Source organism: Euprymna scolopes, chromosome 23, assembly GCF_053919585.1.
Source record: "Euprymna scolopes isolate OS-2025 chromosome 23, ASM5391958v1, whole genome shotgun sequence".
Lineage (NCBI taxonomy): Eukaryota > Metazoa > Mollusca > Cephalopoda > Sepiida > Sepiolidae > Euprymna > Euprymna scolopes.
In genome coordinates, this window is record NC_136504.1 from 31,923,526 (window position 1) to 31,939,333 (window position 15,808).

Below are 15,808 nucleotides of genomic sequence, written 5' to 3' on the forward strand. Positions count from 1 at the left end.
TATATTTCGCCTGACGAATTCCCACGGAGATAACACGCGGATATTCTGTATAGCTTAATTGGCATATATATTTTCATAATTTACTATATATTAATATATATATATATATATATATATATATATATATGTATATGTATATATATATATACTATTCATTGAAACACGTATAAGATGTACCATATATCAATTAAATATACTTGTTGTATATATACTAGCAGTTCAGCCCGGCTTTGCCAGGGCCATATATGCTGATCATTACTTTATGTGCATATGCGCATGTATATTAAAAGTTTTGACTCATGGCCAGATTGCCTATATCTAAAATTTCAAATGTTTAACCCCAAAATTGCGGAGGACTTTGGTAGAGTCTGCAAAGATCAACTCTTTCAACTTTGACTTCTTGGTAGCCAAATTTCAGCCCAAAAATGGCTTAGTACTTTGGTAGAGACCCCAATTTTTACCCCTTTACATTTATTGATTTGGGCTCAAATTAAATAAAAAAAATATTGAGCCATATCCAAGTAATCTACACCTAGTTTCAAGTGTTTAGACCAAAAATTGGTGAAGGCGATTGGTACAGCTTTCAATGATCAATTTGTTGAACTTAAGCAACTTGACAGCAAAATTCATGGCCTAAAATCAATTCAAAAGATTTTTCGCAATTTCAATACCCCTTATGTCAAATATCGAATCTGCAGACTTAAAATTGACAGAGTAGTTTGGAGGGGAAATATACACACATACACACACATACATACACAGACAGACCATTTCACTTTTATAGATATGTAGTAAAAGTATATACATTATAGTATAAATATACATATATATATGTACGAGGTTCATTCAAAGAGTGTCTATACGTTTTTATTATGGACACTTAGATCTTTTCGAAGTAATCTCTTCTGCCTGTAATGCACTTGTTTACAAATGATATATATGCTCTGAAAGTGCAATACATTTTTATTGAGCTTAAATAGAAATGGCAATTTAAAAATATATTTATTTTATACACACGTTAAAAGTATATACGTTATAGTTTAAAAGGTATATATATATATATACATATATATATATATATATATATATATATATATATATATATATATATATATATATATATATATATATATATACGAGAGTCCTTACATAATCCTTTTCCGGGTTTTATTTTCTCATGGTCTCTTTTATTGATAATACACTAATGAAACTCTAGTCCTATTCGAAGTTATCTCATCCGACTGCAATGTACTTGTTACACTGTTCCAATTACTTTTTGAAGCTTTCCTGGAAGTAGTCATAGTCTTTTTCATTTCCTATATTGTCTCATAAAGATATCCTTTAAGGTGTTCCTTGAACTTACGGAATGGCCGAAAGTCACAGAAAGCAAGGACTGGCCTATATAGGAAGTGACCTGATGCCCATCTTTGCCAAATAGTCAGTGACAAAGATGAATTTGTGTACTGATCTCCTCTGAGCACTCATGGAATAAACTTCGTGTAAATCTTCCGCATCTTCCGTTTCTCGCTAAGAATTGTGTCTGGAGTTCCTACACTCACATCAAATTGTGCATTTATTGTCTTTATTAACACACGATGGTCCGTACCCAAGAAATTCCTTATTTCGTTAATCAACTATTGTGCTCTGCCTTTCTTACTCCTCCCATACCTCTCATCATCCATCACAGACTGCCTGATTCCTTTATCTTTTATCCTAATCAAAAACTGATGCTCGATTCATGTAAGATAGTCCAACACAGACTGAAGTATTTCATACGTTTCTGTCGCATATTTTTCAAGTTTAAAACTAAATTTTATCCCATTGTATAGCATATCTTTATTTTAAAGTGTCCTAACGTCCAGATTGCAGGTTTGAAATTTACCAGCTGTGACAATCATCCTTTACTAAAGTGTATTCCCATTTCTTTTGTGACTTCTCCTTTAAATCTGAAATTGGTCAGTCATCTCATAATATATATAGCAATAACATACTGAATTTTACAGAACCTACGACAATTTTAAATTACTGTACAAAATTTCTGGGATCTTATTTAAGGCACTTCGTGTATAAATATATGTGTGCGTGTACACACACACCCACACACACACATATATATATATTCATATATATATATATATATATATATATATATGATATATATATATATATATAGAGAGAGAGAGAGAGAAAGAGAGAGAAATAGAGAGAGACAGGGAGAGAAAAAGAAGTGTCGCGCTTTTACAGGATTCACATGAGCCATATTGCTGAGACGTATGCAAGCGGTATTTTAGTTTAAATTTTCTCGTTGCCATCTTAACAATAATAGGGTTGTAAAAAGTTTGGACACACGAATTATCCCAATTGTATTGAAAAAAAAATTGTAAGCAATCGTGTTTACTTCAATTTACGCCATTCGTTACAATGTTTTCCAGTGCAACCTGTTCAGGGCATCTCTTTCCATTGCTGTCGAGTTGATACTCGAGCCAGACTGGGAACGTGCCAAATTAAAGTGGCCCATAAGAGACTTTGTCCAGGTCGTTTTTGGAGAACTCAATCTTCTATCAATTTCCACACAGTCTCCTTTGCATGTCTTTTAGTTCGTAATTAAAGAATACCGCCGGCTCGCTTTACCCAATCGTTCGTGGTCGTCATATTTAACAGATGTTTTTCAAATATTCACAGGAAAACACTTTTAACCATAAATATTGCATCTTTGCATTTAATAAATCCGAAAATATATATATATGCAGTAAACCCGCGCACAAACAATGGATCGTACTCAATGTGTATTGTTTTTCAATATTTAATATCTTTTAAAAGGGTCGATATGCTGTAAACAACATACCAATTAATCGTTTCAAATACATGTTTATTTTTATATTAAACCATCCAAAAAGGGTTAATATGTTGTAAAATATGCGCAAACAATAAATAAATGCTTAATTCCTATAGTAATGCATTTCAGGTTTTAACTAACCGAAAATGGGTTGATTTTCCATAAAACAGACAAACGTAGCCATTCAATGTCCCTCTCCTGGCGGGATAATCCGTTCTTACGAAGAGCGCAATCTTTTGTTTGTCATGCGACTGAGGAAATGTTTTCTTTGCCTTTCTCAAACATCTCTAATCTCTGTTTAATGTGGTTATGTCAATGTCCGTGCGTGACGAAGAATTTATAGGGAGATCAACATATACACATGCCCGGGCACACTCCTCGTAGGTCAGCATATAACATTTGCCTCCCCCCTCACTCTCCATACACACGCACATGCACAAACAAGCACACAAAAACGAAAACATAATCTGTTTAAATATCTTTACATTATACCATGAAGATTCCAACTGTCATTTTCCTTATATGATCCGCTTGTCTGCCTCGTTGGCCATCGTCTTTTTAAACCTCCTTTTCAACTTACACCTCTTATTCTTAACACGTGACATGTGCAATATTAATACACTATTAATATACACATTTCATTGTGTTATATACGTCGCTACTTACAACATTAGTACGTTAAAACACTGGTTTCCGTAAGTTAAATGAAGTTAAGCCACGATGACCCATGTCAGTACTAAAATGGGTGACCATTTGAGAATATTAGGCGATGTATACTTTCCGCTTATATCGGCATTGTTTTCTGTCGTCCTGGATTCATCCTTTCCATTGAAATCAAGCAGGGCCGAGTCAGGAATCATATTGTTCGACATACCCCGTCACAGTTGGTGCCCATTCCCTTAGGATTGAAAGAGGTCTATAACTTACTTTCCATACTACGAGGGCCAAGTTAGACATAAAGTTGATGTTTTACTTATGACAAAGCTATACATTTCATTCATAGAGCGCTACTGGTGAGACAGTAATAAAAATCATCGCAGCCAATACACTTTTCTCAGTCAGAAGGCTTGGATTATTTTAAAATATGACATTATATAGTACTGCAAAATGCTATTTTAATTTTTAACTTTTTACCGTGGTTTAGAAATTTCTCACATTCGGTATTAAGATTAATAGAACTATTAGAATTGTTAAGCTATTTCGGACATTTGTTTTGGTCTGGAAGAAATTGAAGCTTGTATTCCAATACGTCGCTTCATATGTCCAGTTTCTGGTTATAGAACAACATTTTCTTAATTATTTTTGTCCCAATTTAGAGTATATTTTTGGTGGGGGATGTAAGTTTTCTTATCACATTAAAACCGATCCTGTTTCTAATTCTGTCGTCGCGGGAGGACAAATACATAAGAACATTATTAGTGAAACAATCGATTTTTACACTAAGTCACGACTTATATCAACCTGTAGACCTCTTGAGGATTTATCAGGTGCAGAGTGAGACAAAACACCTTTAAGCTTGGAAGTGATATTTGTAACTAGGCAGAATTCAATTATGTAAGAGAATGGTAAAACAAGATTATATTTTTATTATTGGACGTAGTAGTCGATTTCAAAGCAGTTAAATCGACTGAGTTTTGTAAAACGGTTATGGTTGGGAACACACACTGGAAATACCGATTGGCTTCAGCTATACATAGAAAATAAGAGAACTTATTTACAGTGGTTCTAGACGAGTTTTTTCCATGCATATTTGACAGGGGAAAATGAGAGATCACCTTTTAATATTAATCATTCGATTTAGTTTTTAAAATATGCCTTGAGAATAAATTTCCAGTAAATGTATCAGACGGCGCCGAATTGTCAATATCGTGATTGACGCTGTCAACCGAATGCGTGGACGCTTTGTTTTAATATATCCACAGACTCTCTTCTAATTGTAAATCATGCATTCATCTGTGAAATATGAATACAGATGTTTATCTAATAGTTTTGTCCGCGATCAAGTTGTTCACGCAATTGTCTGATATAACCAGCCATGCAATCGTTCGAGAAAGCCGAAAGAGAACCTGAGTGTATCTTCGAAAGAGAGCAAGACTATATCGAACGAAGACTAAACCGAAAGTGAATCTATCGAATGAACACTAGAGTAAATTAAACGATTATGAATAACTAACGGACGAATACCTGACTGAATTTTACTGCTGACATGACTTTACCGGGTTAATGTCAAGTGATTCTACCGGACGAATGTATGATGTAGGAATGCTATATTGACTTTAATGGACGACTGCGCAAAGTGACTTTATAAAACGGATTCGCCAGTGAATAAATCGAAAGACAGCCTGAGAGACGAATGACTTTATCGAATGAATGCACAAGTTGCTCTATCAAACGAATGTTTGAGGAGTAAATACTTGAGTTTTTTATTGTCATTTAATCCTAAACAACCACAGAGTAAGTTAGTCGTGAGGAGCTACTATTTGGAACCAGATTTTCGTGGATACTATTTAGGGAGTTGACCAGCGAGGTGTCTGCTCGCATTACATTCAAATTTCTGCATATAAATACAGTCAGGGAAGCAGGGAGCCGGGAGGGAATTTCAATGTGCAGCAGTCCGAGGGAAAAAGCAATTTGAGCCTTAAGGCATCTTGAGATATCGACAGTGTAGGGATGCGATTTTTCTGCTGGTCGAGTTTCTCGAGGGTATTGTCGTCGAGAGGGTACTAGTGCTTAGAGTTTGTCGAAGCACTTGCTATTGAACTCCTTGTAAAACAGGCACAAGCATGCCACGGTTCGGCGATGGGACAGAGGTTGGGGTTTAGTTTCAGAACCTATTAGGCGAGCGATTCTTTTATCAACAAAAGTTATTTTATCGAATTATGCGTAAGTTACTGTGTCGCGCGAATGCGTGAGACGTAGACGTGTGATTGACTATAAAGGACGATTCTTAAGTTAATTTTATCTAACACATGCGTAAGTTATTCTATCGGGTGAATGCATGCGGGATTAAGGGGAGATTCACTTAAATAGACGCGTCACTACACGAATACATTAGTTACTAGCGAACGAAGGCGTGAAAGATGTCATTGACTTTATCGGACGAATACATTCGTGACACAAAAGTATTAATTAAGCCATCATGCGATACGTATCCAATGAAATCGTTTTAAATCTCTAAGCAATACTAAAGAGTCAAGTGATGTTGATGCTTATGTTCCTAGGATGAGATTGTGCTCATGAGAATCACCGGAGAGAAGCGGAATCTATGCACATATCAAAAGTCTTCCTCTGCTTTCCAGCAGCTCTGAGTGAGCATCGTTAATCTTCTTCTTCAATAATCATCATCCCGTTGAGATAAAATTACATTGTTTGTTTGTTTGTTTTTTATTATAAAAATCAGATAGCTACGAACAGTAGACTTAATATATTGCCCTCCTTCGGATAGCTTCTGTGAAATAAAGAAAAATAAAGACACCTATTTAAAAATGAAGTGACCTAAAATATTACCAGATTCTAAAGAGTGATTAAATATGAATGTTAATCTATCAGTATTTTTTTTTAAATTAAAATAAAACAAAAACACTACGGACTATAGACCTAGAATATTGACCCCTTATAGCTTCTGTGAAACAAAGAAAAAATAAAAAGACCTACTTAAAATTTGTAGTGATCTAATCTCTTACCAGATTTACTCTTAGTAATTACATTATATTTTGCGTATAAGACGACTTAAGGATCGTTAAAACATCATCTTTAAAAACAAATATTCCATAAGATACCGTGTATTACAATCTTTAACCTCGGCTAAACAAATATGGTTTACTAATTAAACAGTCGTCTAATACAACCTATATATGATTACTATAGAAAAATGCGAGCTTGAAAATTAATATGGTTAAGCTTAAACATGGAAAAGTAAATGACTAGTTGTCAAAACTTGAAAAGAAAAGGACAATTCTAGTGAAAAATGTGATAAATATATAACTTCAAATATTGCAGCATTAAGAATTAATTATATAATGTTATAAATTGAATTTTAAAAAAATAATGCTGCAATATTTTAAGTTATAAATTTATTATATTTTTTACTAAAATATCTTGTTCTTTTCTTTTCCAATTTTGACAACTATTCCTTTAGATTTACCTGTTTAAGCGTAACCATATTTTCATTCCTCGCATTTTTCTAGTGTAATCCATGATTTTTCCAGGCTTCCAGTAAAATTACTTGTACTTGTTTAATTTCAATCTGATACTTTTTCCCTTCTAAATAAAAACATACAGATATGTAATAACAATGTCTGCTTTCAATAAAATACTCCCAATCATTTCCCTGTCATTCTTTCATTATCTCTGTTTCATTTGTTACTTCTCTTTTCATGAAAGCGATTAATTGGTAGCAATAGTAGTCGCTGAAGCGACGTAGTTCCTATGGAAACCAGTCATAAAAAGACGTCGCTCACCTCCTTACGTTTTTTACAGTCTTGAACACCAGTGAATTCATTATAACTTTTGTTTTACTGAACGAAAGTTGAAAATATTTTTAAACAATATAGCTGATAAGGTGATCCATAAACTCTTATAGTTGTTTGAAATTTGGTCGAAACATGAGTGAGCGGTGAAGCTTTAAAGCAATCCTAAATGACTAAACCTGCCACTTAATCATATATTCAAACAAGGTAGTGTTTGAATGATAAATTTATAAAAGATTGCTCCGATTTTGTACCTCGTCTTATCTTACCGTCGCCAAAATATACAGTAAATATACGGTAAATATACGGTAAATGTAAAAGTTAATCTGTTAGATTACACGTTTAGTAAGTGAAGTAGCATTAAATGACAATGTAGTAGGCATTTAATGATAATATCCACTAATATTTAACAAGAAAAACACAAAAAAGTGAGAGAAGCCCCCCTAAAAAAATGCTTTTGGAGCAAACAAGCTACAGTTTAAATAAGTAAAAAAAAAAAAAAGAAGCTGTAAGTCATTTATGAGACTCACTAGTACGTTCGCACGGTTGAACTTGTAGACGATATTATTTATGTAAACATTATTTGTACAGTCTACCGAAAGATAAGATACGTCTATCTCTTAATGTATACCGGTAAAATTTATTGACCGAGGAAAATGATTTAAGACTGATGGATGTAAGATTTTTATATCCATATAAATAAAACAGTAGATGTATGTTTCTATGTTTGTGTGTAAATATTTACCTGACACCTGCAACAGAGAGATGAAATATTCAGGTCGTGAATACATAAGATAACTCATCAGAACAATGCATTGTTCAATTTAATCTGATTCTTCCGAGTAGAATATAAAAATAGGAGGAATGGCTTTTAAGTACCCTTCCTAGATGACTTTTAAAATTATTCTATAATATCTATCAAGATTTCTTTGTCGTTAACATTATTTCCACCGCTCAGATATATTTTCTTAAAAAAAGATTTATTATAATGTGAAGTTATAACTTAGTGGTAGGGCATTCGATTACTGATCCTCTATTTACACCTGCGTGTAGATCACCATTTTATTTTAATTTTTTCTTATTTATGAGTTCAATTTACGATAAAAGAATAGTCACTATTTAAAATCGCCACAAATCATTTCTTTATTTACATATTTTAAAACTAAACGGTAATCTGAAGTGACTTTTCCAGGGCATTAATCGTCCAGCCAATATATCAGCTGACGTGAAATTGCAAACAAACACTGACGAAATTTGATGAACGAAATTATCATTCTTTTTTTTTTTGCGATTAGTCCACTATTAAATTGGCAATTTATCCCTTGTAATACATAATTACCGATAGAGGATTGATTCTCTAATACATACGCAATTTGTATAAATGAAAATATATGTTTAAGCGTATTGTATGACCGAACAACGTCGGGCAGCCAGCTAGCCTATCAATATAGTTTAGATGTGCTATTTGAAAAATAGTACATGTTTCTATGTCTGCAACTAACTAGTTAATTCATAACCATCCGTCTATCTCTATACATTCATGTACTTCTTTTCCGAGCTTCAAATATACGTAGCAATGTATCCGCCCAGTTCCTAGCTAAAAATATATATCTAGTTATCACTTTCATTTTGAATTTTCTATCATGCCCTCTCTCTTCCTCTGCTTTTCGCTCTGCCTCTCTCTCTTTCTCACTCTCTCTCTGTCTCTATTTGTATATACTTTCATTGTTTAAAGTACATATACACATGTGCTGTTATAAAAGAATACGTACGCCACAATCACATTGACACACCGGTTTTGCCAGATCACCGAAGTTTAGCAACGTCGATCCTGGCCAGTACCAGACGAGTGACCATTTGGAAAGGCGAGTCGCTGTATGTACCGCGAGCTAAAATACCATGTTGGAAAAGATGGGACTCTCTCAAGCCGTCGTTGGCAACCCATCCAGTGTGGCATCACGATAAAAATACCTTTGATATCCCTAGCGAAGCATCACGTATTCAGCTACGGCCAAGATATGAATTACACTACACACTCGTGAAGTGAATTATATTTTGGCTACGACCGGATGTTACGTTACGTTCTTAATACGCAAGTGGAGGGAAAAGCCAAGGGTTTTTAATTCTGCCCGTTCTACAATACCCATCACCTAAAAAGGTGTGTCAGGTAAGGTAAGTTATATTTTGTTTGAACCAAGTCTCAACAAATAAAAATAACTTGTTAATTACTTTTGCTGGTTAAAAAAACATGCCCAAGCATTACACAGACACGTGCGAATATATATATATATATATATATATATATATATATATATATATATATATTATATTATATTATATACACACACTCGCACACACGCACGCGCACACACACACGCACATACACACACCCACACACATATATATATATATATATCTATTTATCTATTATATCTATAAAAGTGAACGTGTCTGTCTGTCTATCTGTGTGTCTGTCTGTCTGTGTACATTTCCCTACGCAATAACTCTGTCAATTTTTAGTCTATAGACTCGAAATTTGAAATACAGAGTACTGAGATTTGGCAAAATCGATGTGACGGGTGTCAGCCAGAAATTTGGCTGCTAAGGGGTCAAATTTCAAGGATTTGACTTTTAAGAAGTCTACCAAACTCCTCCGACAATTTTGGGTCTAGACACTTTAAATTTTAGATATAGGTTCCTTGAACCTGGATATAACTTAATAAAGTGATTTGTACCCGAAACTATAAATTTAAACGGGTCATAATAGAGGTCTAACTTTTAAAAAATTAACCATTTTTTTGTTTTTTTTGCTTTTTTTGCACAGCATACACCTCCAAACACTCGAGCAACGCCGGGCACCCCTGCTAGTATATATATATATATATATATATATATATATATATATATATATATATATATATTTCGCTACACTTTAATCGTTCGATTATTGTGTATCGTTCTTGTATTACGTTTATGCCTGTATCACTATTTACTTTCACTTTATATCGTTTCGATTAAGGGTGGCCATTTTGTCTATTTCTTGTTAATAGGGACGGTGATGAATTCGTTGCGTGGTTCGAATCATACAACAGAGGAAATTATAATGCCCTGCACTAAAAATTCCGAAATGATTGAAACCCAGTGTCAGTAGATATTAAAATAATTATATATATATATATATATATATATATATATATATATATATATATATATATATATATATATATATATATATATATATATATACACATATATATATATATACACACAGACACATACTTTTGAAACGACCTTTGTATGAAAAAACGCACTCCGGATAATAATGTTCAACCATTGTTCATATATGGCAGAAATTCATTGAGAATCGGGGTGACTATACAGAAAATACATTTGTGTATATATTTATGTATGCCTATATTTATTTCTTCAAATATGTGCCTACTAAACTCCTCTGTCAGTTTTTGGTCTATAGACATAAAACTTAATATATGAGGCAAAACTGTATATTTATGTTTTAACCGGGGTAAATCGGTACCAAAATGTGAAAATTAAAGAATGGAATTTGCCAGATGAAGGTCAAACGACGCCATTACCAATATGCATGCATAACGTAATAGCTACTGATTCATGTTTTTATTTTGATCTCTGCAGCAAACGACTTCATAAGTCAAGCATTAACGCCAAGGAAGAAGTAAATCTTAAATACTTTGGTTTCTATTCTCTGTGGTTGAGTACGAGTATTTTAAAAAAAATAAACGTTTTAAATCATTAATATATATTGGGTCCAATATAATATAATAATAAATACGAAATATTCATTAATCAAAATATTATATTTAAACGTATTTTATGAGCCGACAATGCAAAGCGACCTGCAAGCTATTTAAATATCATTCCATGTCTCTCTACCTCCCGTTGGTATCAGATGACTTTATAGAAGGATATTTTGATTAGAAATTTATCGGAGAAACCAAGCCAACAATAGAATATTCGTAATTATATGACATGATGATGCCTCGACTTTTAATAAAGCTATCTATTTGTTTATCGATCAATTTATCAACTTCTCGATGGTTCAATCTATTTACTTCTCTACTCGTCTATATATCTTTCTATCTATTTGACTATCTATCGTTGGGGTGCGAACTATGTTCGTTGTGGCAGCTGATAGCGCTGCGGGACGTTGATTGTTAACGGAAAGTGGTGGGAGCGTACCTGTTTCAGGATCTATGACAGCGACGAGTGATTGTGGGGGAAGAGGGTAGGAGTTATGCGAGTCATTTAAGCATATACCGCTCGCACTATATTTACTACTATTTTAATAAATCTTCCCATAATTCCTTAACAAGACTAGCACACAATTCTGATGATGTGAAGACGATTACACGAACAGTTCAAACCGCGGATACTTCGAGAAAAAATGGTTGGATCATACATTCATAAGTTCGATGTATATATAAATAAAGATAATAGGAAAAATAAAAAAAAATTGTATTACTAAATAGTTTTTTGTTGTTTTAACAATATCTGCCTAAATGAAACAAAGACCCCTAAACACACTCAATATATATATATCAAAAACTGCAAATATACAAGAACCTATCAACAGCCATAACTCAACTACCAGATTAAATAATAACACCAACTTAAATCAATCTACCGATCAATTACTAATCAACCCACCACATTATAATCCAACAATAGACCTAACGGAAAATAATCATAATAATCAAGAGTTAATATACATTGGTTCCACATCTGCCCCAATAAAACATAGAATTTCAACACACAAACATTCTTTTAAAAATAACTCTCTATCAAACCAAACTACTCTATCCAACTATATTTGGCAACTAAAAAATAGTAATATTTCTTTCAACTTAAAATGGCAAATAATTGAGACTTGCAAATCATATAAACCAGGAGATAAATGTTGTACACTATATACAAAAGAAACCCTAAAAATTTTAAAATATGATGATATAAAAAGCACAACCAAACTAGTAAATTCAAGACACGAGCTTCTAACATGTAATCATAAACGTTGGTTTAAATTTAATAAATATAAACTACCTTAAATCATTAAAAATTACTCATTAGTAAAAATAGATTACATTTTTTTTTAATAAATTAAGTTAGACCAATTACCGCCCTTAGAACCGTAAATCAAATAATAAATAAAGCCAATAACACATGACAATTATCTCCCCTTAAAAACTTGCAAAATAAATATTCTCTCTCTATATATTAACTGTAGCGTCTTTAAATCAAAATACGCTAACGGAAACAATTTACTGCACGAGCGTCGCCCTTTTAAAATTCATCATTCAACAAAATAAAAAGCTATAGCAAACATCTAAATGACTACTTTAAACACAGTTCCTGATTTCAAAAAAAGAAAAACTAAAAGGTAACTATCTCTATATATTTTTAAATCAAATTTATTATGTAAATTCAAAAAAATATATATTTTTTTCTACTCATTTCTATCTCTAACCTATACTAATTTTCTTATAAATTTTAAATCAAAACCTTTTATTTCAATTTTTCAGATTCATCTGCCTTACTTTTAATGCTAGGTTTATTTTTGTTTTTTTTTTAAATGCAATAGAAATCCTCCTAAATTTGCTGTTGAGGAGACCGTGCTTACCAAAAAAACTATGTATAATTGTTCTACGTGACTTCATGTATACCACAAATAAAAAGCACGGATTTCCGAAACGATCGTACAGATAATTGACTTTGTTGTTGTTCCTTCTTATGAAACTGATTTTAATTTAATTAAAATTTGATTTTTAAATTAAAAAATTTTTTTTTTAAATTTTTAAATTATAAATCACATTACTTAATAATAATATATATATATATATATATACATATGTATATATATATACATATATATATATATATACATATATATATATATATTTATAAGTTTCGTGGTCCAATTTTAAATTCTGAAAAAACAACATATCTCTCTCTCTCTCTCTCTCTCTCTCTATATATATATATATATATATATATATATATACTAAGAATATTTAAACACACTCTCACACACACACATATATATAATATATATATATATACATATATATATATATATGTGTGTGTGTGTGTGTGTGTGTGTAAATGTACTTAGTGTACAGCGGACCAATACGATCTTAAAATTTATAGTGTTTGCTGTGCATCAAACAAACGCCCACAATTCTGTAAAGCCAATCGAACGAATTGTACTTTCTCACACAAAATCTATTCGAAGAGAAAAAAACCTCTGTTTCGATATTTGCTGTGCGTTTTACGAAGTTAGTCAAGTGCGCTTTCCTCACGCGCTGATTTAATTGGAGTGAAAGCGTACACAGGCTTTCACGTTGTGATTGTTTTCTCACGTAAAGCGAAATCAAGTTTAGGATTTAGTAAATGCGCCGTCACAGATTTCTCTAAATACCGACGAAGACTTTATTTAGAAAACATTCAAGAACAGACATTTTTATGTGTCAGTTCAATGTGCGCAAGTTACGATAGAAATCTATTTCAAAGCGTGACAGACCAAAGAAACTGCTATTTTAAACTTAATGGATTTCAGACAAATTAAAGTGATTATTCCGTTTATAATGCTATATCGAACTTTGACGATGCCGACTAAGAAAATGAAGTTTGATATGTAAAAGTATAAAACAAACCATGCGTTTACTTTCGTCAAACTCGTCACCCTCGTTTTATTATTGCACCCTTTAGCCCTCATATTCCATGGGCGATGTTTATAATCATGGCAAAAAATTTCTATTTTTCGGATTAAAATATAATCATTTAATACTTATTAATGGCTAGGTTCTGAATTTAAAGTAGGATTTTTAGCTTCCTGCATCAAGTGACTTCTTGCATTGTCTGGGTCGATTTCGATAAGCATACACAACATATAATCAAACTTTTATGTTTTAAAACGTAAATCTTGTAGAGACATTAAAATTATATTTCAACAGAGCACGGATTGTCCTTTGCATTTATTTTCGGAAGTGTTGTCACTTTTACCTCTGTTATTTTGTATTTTAGTCCTCACATTCCATGAGCTATGTTTCTGATTAAACGAGAAAATTACTGTTTCATGGGTCGGATTCAATACACAGTGTTGTTGACATTAGAGTGATATTTTGTCACATCCTTATATCAAGCGGCTCTGTTCCTTGTCTAAGGCGATTTCCATTAAAAAAAATGTGTGAGACCCGGACAAAACTATATTTCATATGTGTGCGTACAGCGGAGGAAATTTCTTTTTATAATTTAAGATTAAGGTACACAGACTCAATTTCAAATTTAAGCATGCGAGACCATACATAAATTTTATTATTGGTAGAAGCCTGACTGATCTAATAGATGTTGTTTCAAGCTTAAGCATGATATACCGACATAATTTTCGGTTTTAAACTTAAGTTTCACGAAGTTAAACTTTCTATTTTAAATTTTTAAATGATTGAACTGCAGAAATGTTAATAAATTCAATGTCATAGAATATTCAGCATTGCGTGTTTCATATCATTTCTCCCTTCATTTTGGAATTAGAGAGAAAGAAAAAGGAGGAAAGATAGAGAATTAGACAAAATTCCAGTGACCAAGAATTTATTCATCTTAGTGACCATTGACGAATAACATTTTGGCAACTGAAATTTAGACTAGTATTGTTTATTTATTTATGCTCTGTTGTTTGTTTAAGCAATCATTGAGGTTTATCTTGTTCTGAAGAAAAAGAAGTAATTATAACCAGAGACATGTATATATATATATATATATATATATATATATATATATATATATATATATATATATATATATATTGCAATCATGACAGGAAGACCCGTTTGGATGTTCATGATTTAAAGTGTGAGAAAGGAAATAAATGGAGGCGGGCAGTTGACCGGTTTCGCCCTCAGTTTTCGTAAGCTAGATCTAGAGATTTCCTTTTTTAAATAAAATCGAGTGAAATTATAATCGATATGTTTAAAATAAAAAGCTGGACGATACGTTTTTTTTATTTTTAAAGCGATATCATGTATTAGAAACAAAGAAAGAAAACACAGGATACACTATATGACTAAAAAACGATACGTATGATATCGGCAAGAGCTTGATCACGTTCAAACATACGAGACATTCCCTCTGCTTGCAAAGACAAAAATTCTTGAAGCGAACGTGATAGTCTCCAAGATCTTCAGGTGATATGTCAAAGGAGCATGACTCAGAATAGTGAATAAATCAGTTCTAAAGTTCGTGGCACATACCGAATTATTAAGCAAATGTTCAGCTATAGAAGACCCGGATGTGTGAATAAACACGTCTGTTGGTTGCTAAGTCTCATTCCTTATTATGCTAGGTGCGAGCTTTTAGACTCTACTATCAAGGCTTAACAAGGTTCGAGCCACGTAGCCAGCATTGCAACTAGATTTAAATTAATAAATTACATTATTATTATGAGGGGGGAGGTAGAACGTTTTTGCGACCGGATACC

At 32.5% G+C, this 15,808-nt stretch overlaps 1 protein-coding gene across 1 annotated transcript in view; it reads right to left on the bottom strand.

Moving 5' to 3' along the window:
- Window positions 1–15,808, bottom strand: part of LOC145245819 (G-protein coupled receptor dmsr-1-like) — a 526,090-nt gene that overhangs the window by 125,738 nt on the left and 384,544 nt on the right. The window lies entirely within an intron of this gene.